Below are 26,344 nucleotides of genomic sequence, written 5' to 3' on the forward strand. Positions count from 1 at the left end.
AAAATCGCCTCTGCTCAAGCTCCAATTTGTTAAAAATGGCCAATGGGACGAATGTCCTCTTTTTATAAAACTGCCCAGCAGCCTTCGGAACTGGTCCTCGAACTGGACCTCAATCGCGGCTTCGATCACAGGCTCGAGCCGGGACCTCGGTCATGGCCTCGATCAGGGCATCGAGGTTGGGCCTTCGATCATAGCTTCATTTCATGGCATCGAGCTTGAGCCTTCGATTGTGACCCTCGATCTTGGGTCTCGATCCTGGCCCTCAAGCCTTGCCTTCGATCATGGCCCTCGAGCTGGACCTTCGATCATGGCCCTCGAGTTGGACCTTCGATCATGGCCCTCGAGTTGGACCTTCGATCCTGGCTTCGATACACTAGCTCGAGCCTGTACCTCGTCAACCCTGGGCTCAATACTTGGGCTCGATATCTGGCTCGATATCTGGGCTCGATCACAACCCAGAATGTCCAACAGAAGAGGAAAAAATTGCAGCAGCTTTTTAACTATAATTTTTTGATCCCTTAACCATCCGAAACTCACCCTAGGCCCTCGGGACCTCAACAAAATATACCAACATGTCCTAAAATATCATACGAACTTAGTCGAACCTCTAAATCATATCAAACAATGCTAAAACCACGAATCATACCCCAATTCAAACTTAAATGAAAATAAGAGTTTTCAACTTCTACATTCGATGTCGGAACCTATCAAATCAACTCCGATTGACCTCAAATTTTACACACAAGTCATAAATGACATAGCGGAGCTATGAAAATTTTCGGAACTGGATTCCGACTCCGGTATCAAAAAGTCAACTCATAGGTCAAACTTCCAAACTTAAATTCTTGTTTTTAGCCATTTCAAGCCTAATTTAACTACGGACTTCCAAATAAAATTCCGAACACGATCCTAAGTCCAAAATCACCATACGGAGCTGTTGGAATCATCAAAATTCTATTCCGGGGTCGTTTTCACATAATTAGACATCCGGTCACTATTCGAACTTAAATATTTTAATTTTTTTTTAAAATTCCATATCTCGGGCTAGGGACCTCGGAATTTGATTCCGGGCATACGCCCAAGTCCCAAATCACTATACGGACCTACCGGAACTGTCAAAACATTGATCCGAGTCCGTTTGCTCAATGTTGACCAAAGTCAACTCAATTGAGTTTTAAAGCTCTAATCCACATTTTAATCCATTTTTCACCTAAAACCTTTCCATGAAATTTTACGGATTGCGCACGCAAGTCGAAGAATAATAAATAGTACTTTTCGAGGTCTTAGAACACATAATTAATTATTAAATTTAAAGATGATATTTTAGGTCATCACATTCTCCACCTCTTAAACAAACGTTCGTCCTCGAACGAGTTTAGAATTATACCTAAAGTGCTGAATAAGTCTGGATATCTGCTCCGCATGTTTTCCTCGGCCTCCCAAGTCGCTTCCTCGACTGGTTGGCCTCTCCACTGGACTTTTACTGCAGAAATCCTCTTGGACCTCAACTGGCGAACCTGTTTATCAACAATGGGAATTGGTTCCTCTTCATAACCCAAGCAATTATCTAGCTGAACTGTGCTGAAGTATAACACATGTGATAAATCAGCATGATACTTCCGGAGCATAGATACGTGAAAACCCGGATGAACTCCCGATAGGCTGGGAGACAATGCAAGCTCATAAGCAACCTCCCCAACTCGTTTCAACACCTCAAATGGGCCTATAAACCTTGGGCTCAACTTGCCCTTTTTCCCGAATCTCAAAATTCCCTTCATCGGCAAAACCTTCAAGAGAACTTTTTCACCTACCATAAATGATATATCACGCGCTTTCTGATCCGCGTAACTCTTTTGTCTGGACTGTGCTGTACGAAGTCGCTCCTGAATCAACTTTACCTTTTCAAAGGCATCCCTTACCAAATCAGTACCATATAACTTAGCCTCACCTGGCTCAAACCATCCGATAGGTGAACGACATCGCCGACCATATAAAGCCTCAAATGGAGCCATCTCGATGCTGGATTGGTAACTGTTATTATAAGCAAACTCGGCCAAAGGCAGAAAATGATCCCACTGACCTCCAAAGTCAATCACACATGCCCTGAGCATATCCTCCAAAATCTGAATTGTCCTCTCTAACTGTCCATCGATTTGCGGATGACAGGCTGTGCTGAGCTCTACACGGGTCCCCAACTCACTCTGTACTGCTCTCCAGAAATGTGAAGTAAACTGAGGGCCTCTATCTGATATGATGGAAATTGGCACACCGTACAACCGAACTATCTCCTGAATATAAATCTGGGCCAACCTCTCTGAAGTATACGTAGTCACAACAGGAATAAAATATGCCGACTTGGTCAACCTGTCAACAATCACCCAAACTGCATCAAACTTCCTCAAGGTCCGCGGCAACCCAACTACAAAATCCATAGTAATTCGTTCCCATTTCCACTCTGGTATGGTCATCTGCTGAAGTAGGCCACCTGGCCTCTGGTGCTCATATTTAACTTGCTGGCAATTTAGACACCGAGCTACATACTCAACTATGTCCTTTTTCATTCGTCGCCACCAATAATGCTGCCTCAAGCCACGATACATCTTTGTAGCACCTGGATGAATAGAATATCGAGAACTGTGTGCCTCCTCCAGGATATTTTTCCTTAGTTCATCCACATTAGGAACACACAGACAATCCTGGAGTCGTAGAACACCATCTGCACCAATAGTGACTTCCTTGGCACCACCTTGTAGTACCGTTTCACGAAGAACCACCAGGTGTGGGTCATCATACTGGCGAGCCTTGATCTGTTCAAATAGTGAAGATTGGGCCACAACACATGTAAGAACTCGGCTGGGCTCTGAAATATCCAGCCTCACAAGCCTGTTAGCCAAGGATTGAATATCTGAGGCTAATGGCCTTTCCTCTGCCGAAATGAAAGCCAAACTACCCATACTCTCTGCCTTTCTGCTCAAGGCATTTGCAACCACATTTGCTTTGCCCGGATGATACAGGATAGTAATATCATAATCTTTTAGTAACTCCAGCCATCTGCGCTACCTCAAATTTAGGTCCCTATGCTTGAACAAATGCTGCAAACTGCAATGATCAGTGTAAAATTCACAAGACACCCCATAAAGATAATGCCTCCAAATCTTAAGAGCGTGAACAATCGCAGCTAACTCCAAATCATGTACCGGATAATTCTTTTCGTGGGGCTTCAACTGACGTGAAGCATATGCAATAACTTGCCCTTCCTACATCAATACATAACCCAAGCCAACGCGCGAAGCATCGCAATACACTGTATACATCCCCGAACCGGAAGGCAACACTAACACTGGTGCTGTAGTCAATGATGTCTTGAGCTTCTGAAAGCTCACCTCACAATCATCGGACCATCGGAATGGAGCACCCTTCTGGGTTAATTTGGTCAAAGGTGCTGCAATAGATGAAAAACCTTCCACGAACCGACGATAATAACCTGCCAAACCCAGAAAACTCCTGATCTCCGTCACCGAAGTGGGACGATGCCAATTCTGAACTGCCTCAATCTTTTTGGGATCAACTTTAGTACCTTCGCCCGATACGATATGTCCAAAAAATGCTACAGACTCTAGCCAAAACTCACATTTAGAGAACTTAGCATATAGCTTTTGTTCCCGCAATGTCTAAAGCACTACTCTCATATGCTGCTCGTGCTCCTCCTTACTACGTGAGTAGATCAAAATGTCATCAATGAAGACAATGACAAATGAGTCAATATATGGCCTGAATACCCTGTTCATCAGATCCATAAACGCTGCCGGGGCATTATTTAAATCGAAAGACATTAACAGAAACTCATAATGACCATATCTAGTACGGAAAGCAGTCTTCGGAACATCCGAATTCCGAATCTTCAACTGATGGTACCCCGACCTCAAGTCGATCTTAGAGAATACCCTAGCACCCTGCAACTGGTCAAATAGATCATCAATACACGGCAACAGGTACTTGTTCTTAATAGTGACTTTGTTCAATTGGCGATAATCAATACACATCCGCATTGTTCCATCCTTCTTTTTCACAAATAATACTGGTGCACCCCAAGGCGATACACTCGGTTTGACAAACCCTTTGGCTAGTAACTCTTCAAGCTGTTCTTTCAATTCTTTCGGAGCCATGCGATACGGTGGGATAGATATAGGTTGGGTATCTGAAGCCAAGTCAATACAGAAATAAATATCACGATCAGGTGGCATACGTGGAAGATCTGACGGAAATACATCGGGGAACTCCCGAACTACAGGCACTGAATCAATAGCTGGAGTCTCTACAGTAGTATCCCGAACATAGGTTAGATAAGCCAAACAACCCTTCTCAACCATGTGTTGAGCCTTTATAAAAGAAATAACTCGATTAAATGAACTAACAGGCGAACCCTTCCACTCCAGCTTAGGCAATGCTGGAATAGCCAAGGTAACAGTCTTGGCATGACAATCTAGAATAGCATGATGTGGAGATAACCAGTCCATACCCAGAATAATTTCAAAATCGATCATCTCAAGCAATATGAGATCTTCTCTAGTTTCATAACCACAGAATGTAATAATACAGGACCGGTAGATCCGGTTCACAACAACAGAATTGGCCACAAGAGTGGACACATAAACAGGAGTACTCAAGGACTCACGAGAAACACCCAGGAATGGAGCAAATAGAGATGACACATATGAATATATAGATCCTGGATCAAATAATATTGAGGCATCTTTGCCACAAACAGAAATAATACCTGTAATCACGGCATCTGAGGCCTCTGCATCTGGTCTAGCCGGAAAAGCATAGAACCGAGCTGGAGCACCAACTGTCTAGCCTCTGCCTGGCTGACCTCCACCTCTAGGACGGCCCCTACCCACCTGTCCTCCACCTCTTGGTGGTCGGACTACTGGTGGAGCAACTGGTCCGGTAAGCATAGGCTGCTGACCCTGCTGTACTGGTCTACCTCGAAGCCTGGGGCAAAACCTCCGCACGTGACTGGGATCCCCGCACTCGTAACAACTCTTCGGTGCGATGGGCTGCTGACTAAGTGTCTGCCCCTGGGGACCTAAATACCCACGGAAAGAACCCTGAATAGCTGGTGGGCGATAAGAACTCTCTGGTATAGCACTGAAATAAGGTCGTACTGGAGCACCTCGAGGAGGTGGTGGTGCTGGATATGGGGGTCTGCTGGACTGTCCCCTCACGAACTGACCTCTGCCCCCGGACAGAGCACCTCTGAACTCTCCAGAGTACCTGAACCGCTTATCTCTCATAATCTGCTCTCGGCTCCGCTAACGTACACCCTCAATCCTCCGGGCTATCTCCACAACTTGCTCATAAGAAGTACCCATCTCAACCTCTCGAGCCATAGTGGCCTGAATACCAGTATGTAAACTGGCTACAAACCTTCGCACTCTCTCCGCCTCAGTAGGGAGTATCATTAGTACATGGCGAGATAATTTAGAAAACCTCGCCTCATAATCAGTCACTGACATCTGACCCTGCTAGAGCTGCTCAAACTGAAACCGCAACTCTTCCCTCTAGGAGGGTGGAATATACCTGTCCAAGAAGATACGGGTGAACGTGTCCCAAGTCATGGGAGGAGAATCTGCTAGTCTGCCAAGAGCATAAGACTGCCACCATCTACGGGCTCTACCCTCTAGCTGAAAAGTAGCGAAATCAACCCCATGGGATTCCAATATCCTCATGTTGTATAGTCTATCTTTGCAATGATCAATGAAATCCTGTTGATCCTCATGTCGCTCACCCCCGAAGACGGGAGGATGTAGTCTAGTCCATCTGTCCAATAGTTTCTGAGGATCGGCGGCTACAGCTGGCCTGGGCTCAGGTGTAGCTGCTGCCACTGGCTGGACTCCACCCATGGGTAGTGCACCCTGGGTCTGATATACATCAGCTGCCTGTCCATGAGCCTGTGCGGTAGGGGTCTGTGCTCCCCCGCCCGCCTGAGATGAGGCTGGGTCTGCCGGAAATAAACCGGCCTGAGTCATATTGTCCATGAATCGCAGTATACGACCCATGATATCCTGAAATCCCGGTGCAGATGTGAAGTCAACCGAAGCTGGCTCTGCCACAGGCACCTCACCCTGCTCCTCAATAATGGGATTCTCTGCTGGATCCACTGGCGGCATAACCGGAATAGTCCTGGGACGTCCTCTCCTCTACCACGGGCTGGAGCCCTCCCTCGGCCTTTGCCTCGGCCTCTAGCAACTGGGGGACTAGCTCTTCCCTGGTGTGGAATCTCATTAGAGCGTGTTCTCACCATCTGTGAGAGAATAAGAGAAAGATATTTAGTGCTACATTAATTGCACGATGGAATGTGAAGAAAGGTAATTTCCTAACACTCTATAGCCTCTCGAAGATAAGTACAGACGTCTCCGAACCGATCCGCAAGACTCTATTAGGTCTGCTCATAACTTGTAAGACCTACGTGAACCTAGTGCTCTGTTAACCCAACTTGTCACGACCCAATTTCACCTATAGGTCGTGATGGCGCCCAACACTACAGCTAGGCAAGCCAACTAATAAGTCAAACGTACATTGGTTAAACTTTTATTCCAAGAAAATAATAAAATACCAATTTCTACCAATGTGTGTGCCAAGACCCGGTGTCACAAGTGCATGAGCATCTAGTAGATTATACAAAACTCTAAATACTGTCTGAAATAAAATAGATAGAATATAAATATAAGAAGAGACACTGGTAGCTGCAGAACGGCTCAGAAAGGCAGCTCACCACTATGTCTCGGGATGACGTGGGTATGTGATGATAGGTCCTCCACTAGTACCTGTCTCAGATTCTGCACAAAAAATGCAGCAAGTGTAGTATGTATACGTAAACAACGTGTACCCAGTAAGTATCAAGCCTAATCTCGAAGTGGTAGAGACGAGATGACCGACTTTGACACTCACTATGGGTCAATAATAATAACTGAAATAAAACTAGGATATTTAAATCAGCATGATTTACAGAATTCACAACAATTTATTTAATCAGCAGAAATAATCAAATTCCTTCAAATGTAACAATTCTCAATATATTAATTAAATTCCTTCAATTCAAATAGTTTCCAATTTATCAATTAAATCTCATTTACAGGAGTAACACTTAATTCCTAAACAAGCAAGAATAATAATTCATTAAATTTCAAGGATTTTTCAATTTATTAATTAGCTTCACAAGTTGAAATAAATTATTAAAGTATCGTGTAATTATTATTATTAAGCACGATTTCTGCCGAGGACGTACGGCCCGATCCAGAGTGTCGTGTACACTGCCGAGGGACGTGCGGCGCGATCTATAGATGCATCTATCCTGCCGAGGCGTTCGGCCCGCTCCGCAAGAAAGGAGGACATTTTCTTATGTGCCTCCGAAAGGAGAGTATATTTATTATAAGGTAAATTCGGGAGGAGAACAATTTTTTTTAACAATTAATTGATTTAAACAGACAATCAAGCCTATGAGATTTTCATTCTTTAATATCTTTATCTAACAATTCATAATATATTCATATAGATATCAATTAATATAAATAAATCAAAGAATACAATTTACACAAGTAAGGCATGCTTTGAGTCCTAAACTACCCGGACTTTAGCATTAATAGTAGCTACGCACGGACTCTTGTCACCTCGTGCGTACGTAGCCCCCCACAATTAACAATAATTATTTAATTTTAATCACCTATGAAGTAATTTTCCACTCACAAGATTAGACAAGAGACTTACTTCGTCTTGCTACAATTTAATCCACAATTTTGCCTTTTCCACAATTATCCAACTCTATCTGGCTCGAATCTAGCCAAAAATAATTCGATACAATCACTAAAAATTATAGGAAATAAATTCTATAAGGAAATACTATATTTTTAATAAAAATCCCGAAATAAGTTAAAAATTCGCCCGCGGGGCCCACATCTCGGAATCCGGCGAAAGTTATGAGATCCGACAACCCATTCAATTACGAGTCCAACCATACCGGTTTCACTCAAATCCGACTCCGAATCGATACCGAAATCTCAAAATTTCGTTTCTATGAGATTTCTAAACTTTTCCAAATTTCAATCTCAAAACACTAATTGAATTGTGAAAACAATGATATATTTATGTTCATAGACCAAATCCAAGTTAGAATCACTTACCCCAATGTCTTTTCCTTGAAAATCTATCAAAAATCGCCTCTGCTCAAGCTCCAATTTGTTAAAAATGGCCAATGGGACGAATGTCCTCTTTTTATAAAACTGCCCAGCAGCCTTCGGAACTGGTCCTCGAACTGGACCTCAATCGCGGCTTCGATCACAGGCTCGAGCCGGGACCTCGGTCATGGCCTCGATCAGGGCATCGAGGTTGGGCCTTCGATCATAGCTTCATTTCATGGCATCGAGCTTGAGCCTTCGATTGTGACCCTCGATCTTGGGTCTCGATCCTGGCCCTCAAGCCTTGCCTTCGATCATGGCCCTCGAGCTGGACCTTCGATCATGGCCCTCGAGTTGGACCTTCGATCCTGGCTTCGATACACTAGCTCGAGCCTGTACCTCGTCAACCCTGGGCTCGATATCTGGCTTGATATCTGGCTCGATATCTGGGCTCGATCACAACCCAGAATGTCCAACAGAAGAGGAAAAAATTGCAGCAGCTTTTTAACTATAATTTTTTGATCCCTTAACCATCCGAAACTCATCCGAGGCCCTCGGGACCTCAACAAAATATACCAACAAGTCCTAAAACATCATACGAACTTAGTCGAACCTCTAAATCATATCAAACAATGCTAAAACCATGAATCATACCCCAATTCAAACTTAAATGAAAATAAGAGTTTTCAACTTCTACATTCGATGTCGGAACCTATCAAATCAACTCCGATTGACCTCAAATTTTACACACAAGTCATAAATGACATAGCGGAGCTATGAAAATTTTCGGAACTGGATTCCGACTCCGGTATCAAAAAGTCAACTCATAGGTCAAACTTCCAAACTTAAATTCTTGTTTTTAGCCATTTCAAGCCTAATTTAACTACGGACTTCCAAATAAAATTCCGAACACGATCCCAAGTCCAAAATCACCATACGGAGCTGTTGGAATCATCAAAATTCTATTCCGGGGTCGTTTTCACATAATTAGACATCCGGTCACTATTCGAACTTAAACATTTTAATTTTTTTTTTAAAATTCCATATCTCGGGCTAGGGATCTCGGAATTTGATTCTGGGCATACGCCCAAGTCCCAAATCACTATACGGACCTACCGGAACTGTCAAAATACTGATCCGAGTCCGTTTGCTCAAAATATTGACCAAAGTCAACTCAATTGAGTTTTAAAGCTCTAATCCACATTTTAATCCATTTTTCACCTAAAACCTTTCCATGAAATTTTATGGATTACGCACGCAAGTCGAAGAATGATAAATAGTACTTTTCGAGGTCTTAGAACACATAATTAATTATTAAATTTAAAGATGACATTTTGGGTCATCACATTCTCCACCTCTTAAACAAACGTACGTCCTCGAACGAGTTTAGAATTATACCTGAAGTGCTGAATAAGTCTGGATATCTGCTCCGCATGTTTTCCTCGGCCTCCCAAGTCGCTTCCTCGATTGGTTGGCCCCTCCACTGGACTTTTACTGTAGAAATCCTCTTGGACCTCAACTGGCGAACCTGTTTATCAACAATGGAAATTGGTTCCTCTTCATAACCCAAGCTATTATCTAGCTGAACTGTGCTGAAGTATAACACATGTGATAAATCGGCATGATACTTTCGGAGCATAGATACGTGAAAACCCAGATGAACTCCCGATAGGCTGGGAGACAATGCAAGCTCATAAGCAACCTCCCCAACTCGTTTCAACACCTCAAATGGGCCTATAAACCTTGGGCTCAACTTGCCCTTCTTCCCGAATCTCAAAATTCCCTTCATCGGCGAAACCTTCAAGAGAACTTTTTCACCTACCATAAATGATATATCATGCGCTTTCTGATCCGCGTAACTCTTTTGTCTGGACTGTGCTGTACGAAGTCGCTCCTGAATCAACTTTACCTTTTCAAAGGCATCCCTTACCAAATCAGTACCATATAACTTAGCCTCACCTGGCTCAAACCATCCGATAGGTGAACGACATCGCCGACCATATAAAGCCTCAAATGGAGCCATCTCGATGCTGGATTGGTAACTGTTATTATAAGCAAACTCGGCCAAAGGCAGAAAATGATCCCACTGACCTCCAAAGTCAATCACACATGCCCTGAGCATATCCTCCAAAATCTGAATTGTCCTCTCTAACTGTCCATCGGTTTGCGGATGACAGGTTGTGCTGAGCTCTACACGGGTCCCCAACTCACTCTGTACTGCTCTCCAGAAATGTGAAGTAAACTGAGGGCCTCTATCTGATATGATGGAAATTGGCACACCGTGCAACCGAACTATCTCCTGAATATAAATCTGGGCCAACCTCTCTGAAGTATACGTAGTCACAACAGGAATAAAATGTGCCGACTTGGTCAACCTATCAACAATCACCCAAACTGCATCAAACTTCCTCAAGGTCCGCGGCAACCCAACTACAAAATCCATAGTAATTCGTTCCCATTTCCACTCTGGTATGGTCATCTGCTGAAGTAGGCCACCTGGCCTCTGGTGCTTATATTTAACTTGCTGGAAATTTAGACACCGAGCTACATACTCAACTATGTCCTTTTTCATTCGTTGCCACCAATAATGCTGCCTCAAGTCACGATATATCTTCGTAGCACCTGGATGAATAGAATATCGAGAACTGTGTGCCTCCTCCAGGATATTTTTCCTTAGTTCATCCACATTAGGAACACACAGACAATCCTGGAGTCGTAGAACACCATCTGCACCAATAGTGATTTCCTTAGCACCACCTTGTAGTACCGTTTCACGAAGAACCACCAGGTGTGGGTCATCATACTGGCGAGCCTTGATCTGTTCAAATAGTGAAGATTGGGCCACAACACATGTAAGAACTCGGCTGGGCTCTGAAATATCCAGCCTCACAAGCCTGTTAGCCAAGGATTGAATATCTGAGGCTAATGGCCTTTCCTCTGTCGAAATGAAAGCCAAACTACCCATACTTTCTGCCTTTCTACTCAAGGCATTTGCAACCACATTTGCTTTGCCCGGATGATACAGGATAGTAATATCATAATCTTTTAGTAACTCCAGCCATCTGCGCTGCCTCAAATTTAGGTCCCTATACTTGAACAAATGCTGCAAACTGCGATGATCAGTGTAAACTTCACAAGACACCCCATAAAGATAATGCCTCCAAATCTTAAGAGCGTGAACAATCGCAGCTAATTCCAAATCATGTACCGGATAATTCTTTTCGTGGGGCTTCAACTGACGTGAAGCATATGCAATAACTTGCCCTTCCTACATCAATACATAACCCAAGCCAACGCGCGAAGCGTCGCAATACACTGTATACATCCCCGAACCGGAAGGCAACACTAACACTGGTGCTGTAGTCAATGATGTCTTGAGCTTCTGAAAGCTCACCTCACAATCATCGGACCATCGGAATGGAGCACCCTTCTGGGTTAATTTGGTCAAAGGTGCTGCAATAGATGAAAAACCTTCCACGAACCGACGATAATAACCTGCCAAACCCAGAAAACTCCTGATCTCCGTCACCGAAGTGGGACGATGCCAATTATGAACTGCCTCAATCTTTTTGGGATCAACTTTAATACCTTCGCCCGATACGATATGTCCAAAAAATGCTACAGATTCTAGCCAAAACTCACATTTAGAGAACTTAGCATATAGCTTTTGTTCCCGCAATGTCTAAAGCACTACTCTCATATGCTGCTCGTGCTCCTCCTTACTACGTGAGTAGATCAAAATGTCATCAATGAAGACAATGACAAATGAGTCAATATATGGCCTGAATACCCTGTTCATCAGATCCATAAACGCTGCCGGGGCATTATTTAAATCGAAAGACATTAACAGAAACTCATAATGACCATATCTAGTACGGAAAGCAGTCTTCGGAACATCCGAATTCCGAATCTTCAACTGATGGTACCCCGACCTCAAGTCGATCTTAGAGAATACCCTAGCACCCTGCAACTGGTCAAATAGATCATCAATACACGGCAACAGGTACTTGTTCTTAATAGTGACTTTGTTCAATTGGCGATAATCAATACACATCCGCATTGTTCCATCCTTCTTTTTCACAAATAATACTGGTGCACCCCAAGGCGATACACTCGGTTTGACAAACCCTTTGGCTAGTAACTCTTCAAGCTGTTCTTTCAATTCTTTCGGAGCCATGCGATACGGTGGGATAGATATAGGTTGGGTATCTGAAGCCAAGTCAATACAGAAATAAATATCACGATCAGGTGGCATACGTGGAAGATCTGACGAAAATACATCGGGGAACTCCCGAACTACAGGCACTGAATCAATAGCTGGAGTCTCTACAGTAGTATCCCGAACATAGGTTAAATAAGCCAAACAACCCTTCTCAACCATGTGTTGAGCCTTTATAAAAGAAATAACTCGATTAAATGAACTAACAGGCGAACCCTTCCACTCCAGCTTAGGCAATGCTGGAATAGCCAAGGTAACAGTCTTGGCATGACAATCTAGAATAGCATGATGTGGAGATAACCAGTCCATACCCAGAATAATTTCAAAATCGATCATCTCAAGCAATATGAGATCTTCTCTAGTTTCATAACCACAGAATGTAATAATACAGGACCGGTAGATCCGGTTCACAACAACAGAATTGGCCACAAGAGTGGACACATAAACAAGAGTACTCAAGGACTCACGAGAAACACCCAGGAATGGAGCAAATAGAGATGACACATATGAATATATAGATCCTGGATCAAATAATACTGAGGCATCTTTGCCACAAACAAAAATAATACCTGTAATCACGGCATCTGAGGCCTCTGCATCTGGTCTAGCCGGAAAAGCATAGAACCGAGCTGGAGCACCAACTGTCTAGCCTCTGCCTGGCTGACCTCCACCTCTAGGACGGCCCCTACCCACCTGTCCTCCACCTCTTGGTGGTCGGACTACTGGTGGAGCAACTGGTCCGGTAAGCATAGGCTGCTGACCCTGCTGTACTGGTCTACCTCGAAGCCTGGGGCAAAACCTCCGCACGTGACTGGGATCCCCGCACTCGTAACAACTCTTCGGTGCGATGGGCTGCTGACTAAGTGTCTGCCCCTGGGGACCTAAATACCCACGGAAAGAACCCTGAATAGCTGGTGGGCGATAAGAACTCTCTGGTATAGCACTGAAATAAGGTCGTACTGGAGCACCTCGAGGAGGTGGTGGTGCTGGATATGGGGGTCTGCTGGACTGTCCCCTCACGAACTGACCTCTGCCCCCGGACAGAGCACCTCTGAACTCTCCAGAGTACCTGAACCGCTTATCTCTCATAATCTGCTCTCGGCTCCGCTAACGTACACCCTCAATCCTCCGGGCTATCTCCACAACTTGCTCATAAGAAGTACCCATCTCAACCTCTCGAGCCATAGTGGCCTGAATACCAGTATGTAAACTGGCTACAAACCTTCGCACTCTCTCCGCCTCAGTAGGGAGTATCATTAGTACATGGCGAGATAATTTAGAAAACCTCGCCTCATAATCAGTCACTGACATCTGACCCTGCTAGAGCTGCTCAAACTGAAACCGCAACTCTTCCCTCTAGGAGGGTGGAATATACCTGTCCAAGAAGATACGGGTGAACGTGTCCCAAGTCATGGGAGGAGAATCTGCTAGTCTGCCAAGAGCATAAGACTGCCACCATCTACGGGCTCTACCCTCTAGCTGAAAAGTAGCGAAATCAACCCCATGGGATTCCAATATCCTCATGTTGTATAGTCTATCTTTGCAATGATCAATGAAATCCTGTTGATCCTCATGTCGCTCACCCCCGAAGACGGGAGGATGTAGTCTAGTCCATCTGTCCAATAGTTTCTGAGGATCGGCGGCTACAGCTGGCCTGGGCTCAGGTGTAGCTGCTGCCACTGGCTGGACTCCACCCATGGGTAGTGCACCCTGGGTCTGATATACATCAGCTGCCTGTCCATGAGCCTGTGCGGTAGGGGTCTGTGCTCCCCCGCCCGCCTGAGATGAGGCTGGGTCTGCCGGAAATAAACCGGCCTGAGTCATATTGTCCATGAATCGCAGTATACGACCCATGATATCCTGAAATCCCGGTGCAGATGTGAAGTCAACCGAAGCTGGCTCTGCCACAGGCACCTCACCCTGCTCCTCAATAATGGGATTCTCTGCTGGATCCACTGGCGGCATAACCGGAATAGTCCTGGGACGTCCTCTCCTCTACCACGGGCTGGAGCCCTCCCTCGGCCTTTGCCTCGGCCTCTAGCAACTGGGGGACTAGCTCTTCCCTGGTGTGGAATCTCATTAGAGCGTGTTCTCACCATCTGTGAGAGAATAAGAGAAAGATATTTAGTGCTACATTAATTGCACGATGGAATGTGAAGAAAGGTAATTTCCTAACACTCTATAGCCTCTCGAAGATAAGTACAGACGTCTCCGAACCGATCCGCAAGACTCTATTAGGTCTGCTCATAACTTGTAAGACCTACGTGAACCTAGTGCTCTGATACCATGTTGTCACGACCCAATTTCACCTATAGGTCGTGATGGCGCCCAACGATACAGCGAGGTAAGCCAACTAATAAGTCAAACGTATATTGGTTAAACTTTTATTCCAAGAAAATAATAAAATACCAATTTCTACCAATGTGTGTGCCAAGACCCGGTGTCACAAGTGCATGAGCATCTAGTAGATTATACAAAACTCCAAATACTGTCTGAAATGAAATAGACAGAATATAAATATAAGAAGAGACACTGGTAGCTGCAGAACGGCTCAGAAAGGCAGCTCACCACTATGCCTCGGGATGACGTGGGTATGTGATGATAGGTCCTCCACTAGTACCTGTCTCAGATCCTGCACAAAAAGTGCAGCAAGTGTAGTATGAGTACGTAAACAACGTGTACCCAGTAAGTATCAAGCCTAATCTCGAAGTGGTAGAGACGAGATGGCCGACTTTGACACTCACTATGGGTCAATAATAATAACTGAAATAAAACTAGGATATTTAAATCAGCATGATTTACAGAATTCACAATAATTTATTTAATCAGCAGAAATAATCAAATTCCTTCAAATGTAACAATTCTCAATATATTAATTAAATTCCTTCAATTCAAATAGTTTCCAATTTATCAATTAAATCTCATTTACAGGAGTAACACTTAATTCCTAAACAAGCAAGAATAATAATTCATTAAATTCCAAGGATTTTTCAATTTATTAATTAGCTTCACAAGCTGAAATAAATTATTAAAGTATCGTGTAATTATTATTATTAAGCACGATTTCTGCCGAGGACGTACGACCCGATCCAGAGTGTCGTGTACACTGCCGAGGGACGTGCGGCGCGATCTATAGATGCATCCCTGCCGAGGCGTTCGGCCCGCTCCACAAGAAAGGAGGACATTTTCTTATGTGCCTCCGAAAGGAGAGTTTATTTATTATAAGGTAAATTCGGGAGGAGAACAATTTCTTTTAACAATTAATTGATTTAAACAAACAATCAAGCCTATGAGATTGTCATCCTTTAATATCTTTATCTAACAATTCACAATATATTCATATAGATATCAATTAATATAAATAAATCAAAGAATACAATTTACACAAGTAAGGCATGCTTTGAGTCATAAACTACTCGGACTTTAGCATTAATAGTAGATACGCACGGACTCTTATCACCTCGTGCGTACGTAGCCCCCCACAATTAACAACAATTATTTAATTTTAATCACCTATGAAGTAATTTCCCCCTCACAAGATTAGACAAGAGACTTACCTCGTCTTGCTACAATTTAATCCACAATTTTGCCTTTTCCACGATTATCCAACTCTATCTGGCTCGAATCTAGCCAAAAATAATTCGATACAATCACTAAAAATTATAGGAAATAAATTCTATAAGGAAATACTACATTTTTAATAAAAATCCCGAAATAAGTTAAAAATTTGCCCGCGGGGCCCACATCTCGGAATCCGGCAAAAATTATGAAATCCGATAACCCATTCAATTACGAGTCCAACCATGCCAGTTTCACTCAAATCCGACTCCGAATTGATACCGAAATATCAAAATTTCGTTTCTATGAGATTTCTAAACTTTTCCAAATTTCAATCTCAAAACACTAATTGAATTGTGAAAACAATGATGTATTTATGTTCATAGACCAAATCCAAGTTAGAATCACTTACCCCAATGTCTTTTCCTTGAAAATCTATCAAAAATCGCCTCTACTCAAGCTCCAATTTGTTAAAAATGGCCAATGGGACGAATGCCCTCTTTTTATAAAACTGCCCAGCAGCCTTCGGAACTGGTCCTCGAACTGGACCTCGATCGTGGCTTCGATCACAGGCTCGAGCCTGGACCTCGGTCATGGCCTCGATCAGGGAATCGAGGTTGGGCCTTCGATCATAGCCTCAATCATGGCATCGAGCTTGAGCCTTCGATTGTGACCCTCGATCTTGGGTCTCGATCCTGGCCCTCGAGCCTTGCCTTCGATCATGGCCCTCGAGCTGGACCTTCGATCATGGCCCTCGAGCTGGACCTTCGATCTTGGCCCTCGAGTTGGACCTTCGATCCTGGCTTCGATACACTAGCTCGAGCATGTACCTCGTCAACCCTGGGCTCGATACCTGGGCTCGACATCTGGGCTCGATCACAGCCTAGAATGTCCAATAGAAGAGGAAAAAATTGCAGCACCTTTTTAACTATAATTTTTTGATCCGTTAACCATCCGAAACTCACCCGAGGCCCTCGGGACCTCAACAAAATATACCAACAAGTCCTAAAATATCATACGAACTTAGTCGAACCTATAAATCACATCAAACAATGCTAAAACCACGAATCATACCCCAATTCAAGCTTAAATAAAAATAAGAGTTTTCAACTTCTACATTTGATGTCGGAACCAATCAAATCAACTTCGATTGACCTCAAATTTTACACACAAGTCATAAATGACATAACGGAGCTATAAAAATTTTTGGAACTGGATTCTGACTCCGGTATCAAAAAGTCAACTCATCGGTCAAACTTCCAAACTTAAATTCTTGATTTTAGCCATTTCAAGCCTAATTTAACTACGGACTTCCAAATAAAATTCCGAACATGTTCCTAAGTCTAAAATCACCATACGGAGCTGTTGGAATCATCAAAATTCTATTACGGGGTCGTTTTCACATAATTAGATATTCGGTCACTATTCGAACTTAAACATTTTCATTTTTCTTCAAAATTCCATATCTCGGGCTAGGGACCTCGGAATTTGATTCCGGGCATACGCCCATGTCCTAAGTCACGATACGGACCTACCAGAACTGTCAAAACACTGATCCGAGTCCGTTTGCTCAAAATATTGACCAAAGTCAACTCAATTGAGTTTTAAAGCTCTAATCCACATTTTAATCCATTTTTCACCTAAAAACTTTCCATAAAAATTTGCGGATTGCGCACACAAGTCGAAGAATGATAAATAGTACTTTTCGAAATCTTAGAGCACATAATTAATTATTAAATTTAAAGATGACATTTTGGGTCATCACAGAATATGTATTATAACATAACATAAAAATTGGTTTCGAAAAAGCTTGGATTTTATAGTGAAGTGTTGTTATAGAGAGGTCTGACTGTATATATGAAACAATCCATTTAAATATGTATATGTAAACTTGAATATCAAAAAAGAAGATAGAATAAAATTGTAAAGAAAAAGAACATGAAAAATATCAAATCCACCATTTTTGGGATCAAATATTCAAATATTCTTTAGGGGATTATCATTCTCATTCAAAAAAATAAAAAATGAAAAGTAATATTGTTTTCCCAACTATTAAAAGTTAATGGGGTTCTTTGATGTTTATGCTTAATCATTCAGTGTCAAGCCGTTTAAGGCAATTAAATCATATTAATATGCATTTAAACGTAAAAGAAATACATAATCAAATTTAATTACCTTTAATTTAAACAAAAATATGCAAAATCAAATATCAGATTAATATAAAAAGAGGAGGAAAAATACACACGATCAATGTTGGTAAATGACAAACAAATTAATCCTAATTACTCCCTCCGGTCCACAATAAGTGACAATTTTATCTTTGGCACACCCATTAAGGAAATACAAACTCCTAGAGAAAAAAAAAATTTACTAAATTAACCTTAATTAACTATTACCTTGACACATTGAAATATGTAAATAAGGATAAATTTTGGAAAAATAAATTAATTTCTTTTTGATTATATAAATGGACACTTATTTTGGACCAAAATAAAAAGGTAAATTGATCACTTATTGTGGATCGGGGAGTAATAAAGAAGAAATCAGTTGTAGTACAAAGAGAGTTAGTTCTGGTGTTCAATAACATTAGAGAAAGCATAAAATAACAATTATTATTCATATTTAAAAATAAAAGTATACAGAAGCACATATAAAAAAGAAAATAAATCTAATAAATATATGAAAAGAATGATTTAACTTGTTTGGATGGTTGTTACGTATCGTTTCATAATGTATCGTATCGTACTGTATTGTATTGTATTGTATTGTATTGTATTGTATTGTATTGTATTGTATTGTATTGTATCGTATCGTTTGCTAAGTACAATGTTTGGATAGATTGTGTCGTTTGTCATCGTTTCATGATATCACACACCAGTAATATGTAGAATAAACTTGTAATATTATAAAAAAAATTATGATACAGGGTAAAATTACTATATAAAAAATAGGGTAAAATGTAAATGATAAAATAAAATTTAATAATAATGAATGGTGAGATTGAGATAAAAAGACAAGGTAACAACGCGACCACACCAAATCAGTCGTTACATAAAGTGACACATTTCGTCGTTATGTAACGACGAATTTAACGATACGATACAGTAAAATTTAAGTAACAATAAAAACAAATATCGTATTTAGAATAACGATACGATACAATATAATAGGTAACAACCATACAAACCACACCTCAATGTCTATTAACTGGAGTCTCCTCTATGAATTTTCTGTGCAAAAGAACAACCTTTTCAGGAAAACAAAAAATGAGAAACAACGAAAGGTACGAATATTTTACCTTACCAATAGTTAATTCTAATCCCACAACCGTGGCAAGTCAGCAATTAATTTTTCTTAATCTTCTAAATCTGTAGGTTGCTAAAGGCCAAGGTGTATGCATTTATTTTAAATTTGGTTACAGAATACGAAAATGTGTAAATAATAAATTTAAAAATTTATTCCCTCAAGCTGTGAAGAGAACGAAAAGTTTCTCTGCAAAATCTGAACCAAAGCAGACTAAAAAGTTCTCTGGCAAGTTAAATACGGGTAGCCCTGCAATCGTTACATAGATTGAAATTTTCTAATCCCACAACTGTGGCATATTATCAACGGACGTGTTGTAAGAAAAAAAAACGTCCAGAAATTAAAAACATGTGACTTTTCATATTTAATTTTGTTGAATATCTGCCTCTGAAAAACTTTTTTCGTAGTGAGAAAGAAAAGGAAAGGACGTGACTTTTGCTTTTAAAGATGTGACTTATGGATTTTTAAAAATATACATGGGGAAAAGGATAAAAGTCAAAAAAAATGAAATTATTTTCCTTACTAAATGCACTACTATTATCATTGGGATTGATAACCAAATATTCTAGAAGAACCAAATCATCTTTTATTATATGCTCTTGTTCGTTTCCGACACGAAGCAAGAAGTCGCTGAATGTTGGATATGTTCTTACTTTTATATTTCTTGTCATTTGAATATTTTTTAGTTGAGGTCATAAGTATAATTTTGGCAAGCTAGCTTTTATAGTTTCTGCTTTGGTCAATTTTGGAACTACTTATCGTACTTGACAGAAATCACCTCTCAAACTATTACTTTTTCACCAAACGGTTCATCGATATCCAATATATCTCTAAAACTCTGGGTGATTGTTTCGATAGTTTGACGCTTAGCCAAAAGCGCTTCATCCCATATTATCACTTTTGCATTCCTTATAAATTTAGCATTGTTGCTCAGCTTTGATTGATTTGTGATGGTTATTTCAGGTATTTGAAGATATATATCAAATCTAAAGTAAGTTGTACGACCTCATAGTAAAATCGTTGTTGGTATACTACTTGTTCTTATTGCTAACAATATCATACCTATTGATCTGACATTTACAAGTAATGCATGACATGATATTATTTCGATTCTGCCGGAGGCATCTACAAAGGATAATCCCGCTATACCTGTCACAACCCAATTTTACCTATAGGTCGTGATGACGCCCAACACTACAGCTAGGCAAGCCAACTAGTAATTTAAACTCATATTTAATATTTTTAAAATTAACCGAGTAATTAAACTCTTCTTAATTGCAGGAATTTCAAACAATATGAAAAGATTTTTAGTAAATTAAAAACAATCATGTCCAAAAATTCTACTAGTGTATGTGCCAAGACCTGGTGTTACAAGTGTATGAGCATCTAGTAGATTATACAAAAATTACAAATACTGTCTGGAATGAAATAGACAATAAAAATTCAGGAAGAGGCACTAGTTGCTACAAAATGGCTCAGAAGGGCAGCTCACCACTAAGCCTCTTGATATCGAGGGTGCGTGCCGATAGGTTCAACAATATCACCTTTTTCAGCTCCTGCACAAAAAGTGCAGCAAGTATAGCATGAGTACGTAAACAACGTGTACCCAGTAAGTATCAAGCCTAATCTCGAAGAGGTAGAGACGAGATGGCCGACTTTGACACTCACTAAGGGCCAATAATAATAATGGAAATAAAACTAGAATATCTAAATCAACATGATTCACAGAGTTAACAATAATTTTATTTAACCAGCAGAAATAATTAAATTCCTTCGATGTGATAATTTCTAATTTATTAATTAAATTCACAAACTGCAATTAAAATAAAAGGCATCGTATAATTATTATTAGGCACAATTTCTGCCGAGGTCGTACGTCCCGATCCAGAGTGTCGTGTACACTGCCGAGGGACGTGCGGCGTGATCCATAGATGCATCTATACTGCCGAGGCGTTCGGCCTGTTCCACAAAAAAAGAGGACATTTTCTTATGTACCTCCGGAAAGAGAGTATATTTATTATTGGTAAATTCGAGAGGATGAACAATTCTTTTAATAATTAATTAATTTAAGCAGAAAATTAAGTATATAAGATTTCTATCTTTTACTATCTATCCCTAACAATTCACAATATATTTCAAATAATTTAATTAAAGAAAGGATATAATTTACACACATAATTCATGCTTTGAATCCTAAACTACCCGGACTTTTAGTATAGATAATAGATACGTACAGACTCTCGTCACCTCATACGTACGTAGCCCCCACAATTAAGAACAATTATTAATTTAATCACCTATGTGGTAATTTTCCCCTCACAAGATTAGACAAGAGACCTACCTTGTTTCGAAGTCCACTTTCTGATCAAAATGTCGTAAAAACCTCAATTCGATGCCGAAAAATTCGAAACTATCCAAAAGTTATATAAAATAGTTAATACATGTTCAATAATTCAAAATTCATCTATTAAATAAATTACCCTATCCAAAATGGTAAAATTCCTAAAATTCACCCAGGCCCACGTGCCGGAATTCCGAAAATTTTCGGATGAAAACGTTACCCCTAATCTCAAGAACTCAAATATATAATTTCTATCCAATTCCATAACCATTTTTGTGGTTAAAATCTCATTTTTATAAAAATCTAGGTTTTTCATCTAAACCCTTGATTTCTAAGATTTATCTGTTATAATCTACCCATAATCTATGTATTTAACTTAAGGGGTGTAGAATTAACTTACCTCCAAGTTGTTAGTTGAAATCCCCTCTCAAAAAGCTCTGAAATCGCCCAAACATGGAAGAAAAACGGATAAAAAGGACTGAGCATCGTCCGTTTTAAGGTTCTGTCCAAGCAGGTTTTTCGCACCTGCGAAGGGATTTATCGCACCTGCGGCTTCGTACCTGCGGAAGTTCCTCGCAGGTGCGAGTCTCACTAGCCTTGGCCAAGCTTGCATCTGCGCACACTGCTTCGCACCTGCGCGATCGCAGGTGTGCCAAAATTCCGCATCTGCGGCAATGGCCCCCCTTCCCTATTTCGCTTCTGCGCATAAACCTCGCATCTGCGAGAGTCGCACCTGTGACTGTCCAAGCGCAGGTGCGAACGTACCAGAAGTAGAAGGCTTCAGCTCTTCTTCAAAATTTCAAAATTGATCCGAGCCTCGTTCGGTTAAAACTCGGGCCCCCCGGGCCTCGCCCGAACATACCAACAGGTTTGAAATCATAAAACAGACTCGCTCAAACTCTCAGAACGTGTAAAACAACATCAAATCTAAGAATCATACCCCAAACCAAATTGATTCAACTTAGAAATTTCAAATTCTTCAAACTTACTCCGAATGCGCCAAAATATACTTATATTACTCGGAATGACACCAAATTTTACGTGCAAGTCTTAAATCACTATACAGAGCTATTCCCAGACTCGAAATTCAAAACGGACCCCGATTACTCCAAAACCTATTCCAAACCAAATTTAAAGAACTTTAAACCTTCAAATAGTTAATTTTCACTATTAAGCGCTAAAACGCTCCCAGGTTATCCAAAACTCGATTCGAACATACGCCCAAGTACGAAATCATCATACAAACCTATTGGAACCGTCAAATCCCGATTCCGGGGTTGTTTTCTCAAAATGTTGACCGAAGTCAAACTTGGCCTTTTAAAGCCAAACTAAGGAACTAATTATTCCGATTTCAACCCGATCACTTCCAAATTCTGAACCAATCATCCCCGCAGGTCATAAATTATTAAAACACATTCAAGAAGTTTTATTTAGGGGAACAGAGTTCTAAAAGTCAAAATGACCGGTTGGGTCATTACATTCTCCACCTTTTAAACAAAAGTTCGTTCTCGAACGACTTTGGAATTGTACTTGGAGTGCCGAATAAGTGTGGGTATCTGCTCTGTATGGTTTCCTCGGCCTCCCAAGTCGCTTCTCGACTGGTTGGCCCCTCCACTGGACTTTTACTGCAGAAATCCTCTTAGACCTCAACTAGCAAACCTGTTTATCAATAGTGGCAACTGGTTCTTCTTCATAGCCCAAACTATTATCTAGTTGAACTGTGCTGAAATTCAACACATGTGATAGGTCGACATGATACTTCCGGAGCATAGATACATAGAAAATCGGATGAACTCCTGATAGATTGGGAGGCAATGCAAGGTCATAAGCAACCTCCCCAACTTGTCTCAACACCTCAAATGGGCCTATAAACCTTGGGCTCAACTTGCCCTTCTTCCTGAATCTCATGATTCCCTTCATTGGCGAAACCTTCAAGAGAACTTTTTCACCCATCATAAATGATAAATCACGCGCTTTCTGATCTGCGTAACTCTTCTGTCTAGACTGCGCTGTAGAAGTTGCTCCTGAATCAACTTTAACTTTTCCAAGGCATCCTTCACCAAATCAGTACCATATAACTTAGCCTTACTGGGCTCAAACCATCCGATGGGCGAACGACATCGCCGACCATATAAAGCCTCAAATGGAGCCATATCGATGCTGGATTGGTAACTGTATTATAAGCAAACTTGGCCAAATGCAAGAAATGATCCCACTAACCTCTAAAGCCAATCACACATGCCCTGAGCATATCCTCCAAAATCTGAATTATCCGCTCTAACTGCCCGTCGGTCTGCGAATGAAAGGCTATGCTGAGCTCTACACGGGTCCCCAATTCACTCTGTACTGCTCTCCAGAAATATGAAGTAAACTGAGGGCCTCTATCTGATATGATAGAAATTGGCACATCGTGCAACCGAACTATCTCCTGAATCTATATCTGGGCCAACCTCTATGAAGTATACGTAGTCACAACCGGAATAAAGTGTTCCGACTTGGTCAACCTGTCAACAATCACCCAGACTGCATCAAATTTCTACAAGGTCCGCGGTAACCCGACTACAAAGTCCATAGTAATGCGTTCCCATTTCCACTCTGGTAAAGTCATCTGTTGAAGTAGGCCACCTGGCCTCTATATTTAACTTGCTGACAATTTAGACACCTAGCTACATGCTCAATGATGTCCTTTTTCATTCGTCGCCACCAATGATGCTGCCTCAGGTCACGATACATCTTCGTAGCACCTGGATGAATAGAATACCAAGAACTATGTGCTTCCTCTAAGATCTTTTTCCTCAGTACATCCACATTAGGAACACATAGACGATCCTGGAGTCGCAGAATACCATCCACGCCAATAGTAACTTCCTTGGAACCACCCCGTAGTACCGTTTCTCGAAGAACCATTAAGTGTGGATCATCATACTGGCGTGCCTTGATATGTTCAAATAGTGAAGACTGAGCTATAATACATGCAAGAACTCGGTTGGGCTCTGAAATATCTAGCCGCACAAGTCTGTTGGCCAAGGATTGAATATCCAAAGCTAATGGCCTCTCCTCTGCTGAAATGAAAGCCAAACTACCCATACTCCCCGCCTTCCTACTCAAGGCGTCTGCAATCATGTTTGCTTTGCCCGGATGGTATAAGATAGTAATATCATAATCTTTTAGTAACTCAAGCCATCTGCGCTGTCTCAAATTTAGGTCTCTCTGCTTGAACAAATGCTGAAAACTACGATGATCAGTGTAAACTTCACAAGACACCCCATAAAGATAATGCCTCCAAATCTTTAGAGCGTGAACAATCGCAGCTAACTCCAAATCATGCACTGTATAATTCTTCTTGCGGGGCTTCAAAAGGCATGAAGCATATGCAATAACTCGCCCTTCCTGCATCAATACATAATCCAAGCCAACACGTGAAGCGTCACAATACACTATATACATCCCCGAACCGGAAGGCAACACTAACACTGGTGATGTAGTCAATATTGTCTTAAGCTTCTGAAAGCTCGCCTCGCATTCATCGAACCATCAGAACGGAGCACCCTTCTGGGCTAATTTGGTCAAAGGTGCTGCAATAGATGAGAATCCCTCCACGAACCGACGATAATAACCTGCTAAACCTAGGAAACTCCTGATCTTAGTCGCCGACGTGGGACGATGCCAATTCTGAACTGCCTCAATCTTTTTGGGATCAACTTTAATGCCCTCGTCCGATACAATATGCCCCAAAAATGCTACATACTCTAGCCATAACTCACATTTGGAGAACTTAGCATATAACTTTTGTTCCCGCAGCGTCTGAAGCACCACTCTCATATGCTGCTCGTGCTCCTCCTTACTGTGCGAGTAGATCAAGATGTCATCAATGAAGACAATGACAAACAAATCAATATATGGCCTGAATACCCTGTTCATCAAATCCATAAACGCTGCCAGGGCATTAGTTAAACCGAAGGATATTACTAGAAACTCATAATGACCATATCTAGTCCGGAAAGCAGTCTTTGGAACATCCGAATCCCGAATCTTCAACTGATGGTACCCCAACCTCAAGTCAATCTTAGAGAACACCCTAGCACCCTGCAACTAGTCAAATAGATCATCAATATGCGATAATGGGTATTTGTTCTTAATAGTGACTTTGTGTTCAATTGGCGATAATCAATACACATTCGCTTAGTACCATCTTTCTTCTTCACAAATAATACCGGCACACCCCAAGGCAATACACTCAGTCTGACGAACCTTTTGGCTAGTAACTCCTCAAGTCGTTCTTTCAATTCTTTCAGAGCCATGCGATATGGTGGGATAGATATAGGCCGAGTATGTGGAGCCAAGTCAATACAGAAATCAATATCACGATCAGGTGGCATGCCTGGAAGATCTGAAGGAAATACATCAGAGAACTTTCGAACTACAGGAACTGAATCAATAGTCTGAGTCTCTGCAGTAGTATCTTGAACATAGGCTATATAAGCCAAACAATCCTTTTCAACCATGTGTTGAGCCTTCATAAAAGAAATAACCCGATTAGATGCACTAACAGATGAACCCTTCCACTCCAACCTAGGAAATTCTGGAATAGCCAAGGTAATAGTCTTGGCATGGCAATCTAGGATGACATGATATGGAGATAACCAGTCCATGCCCAAGATAATTTCAAAATCGGTCATCTCAAGCAATAGGAGATTTGCTCTAGATTCATAACCACATAATGTAATAATACAAGACCGGTAGATC

The sequence above is a fragment of the Nicotiana tabacum genome, chromosome 22 (genome assembly GCF_000715075.1).
Source record: "Nicotiana tabacum cultivar K326 chromosome 22, ASM71507v2, whole genome shotgun sequence".
NCBI lineage: Eukaryota > Viridiplantae > Streptophyta > Magnoliopsida > Solanales > Solanaceae > Nicotiana > Nicotiana tabacum.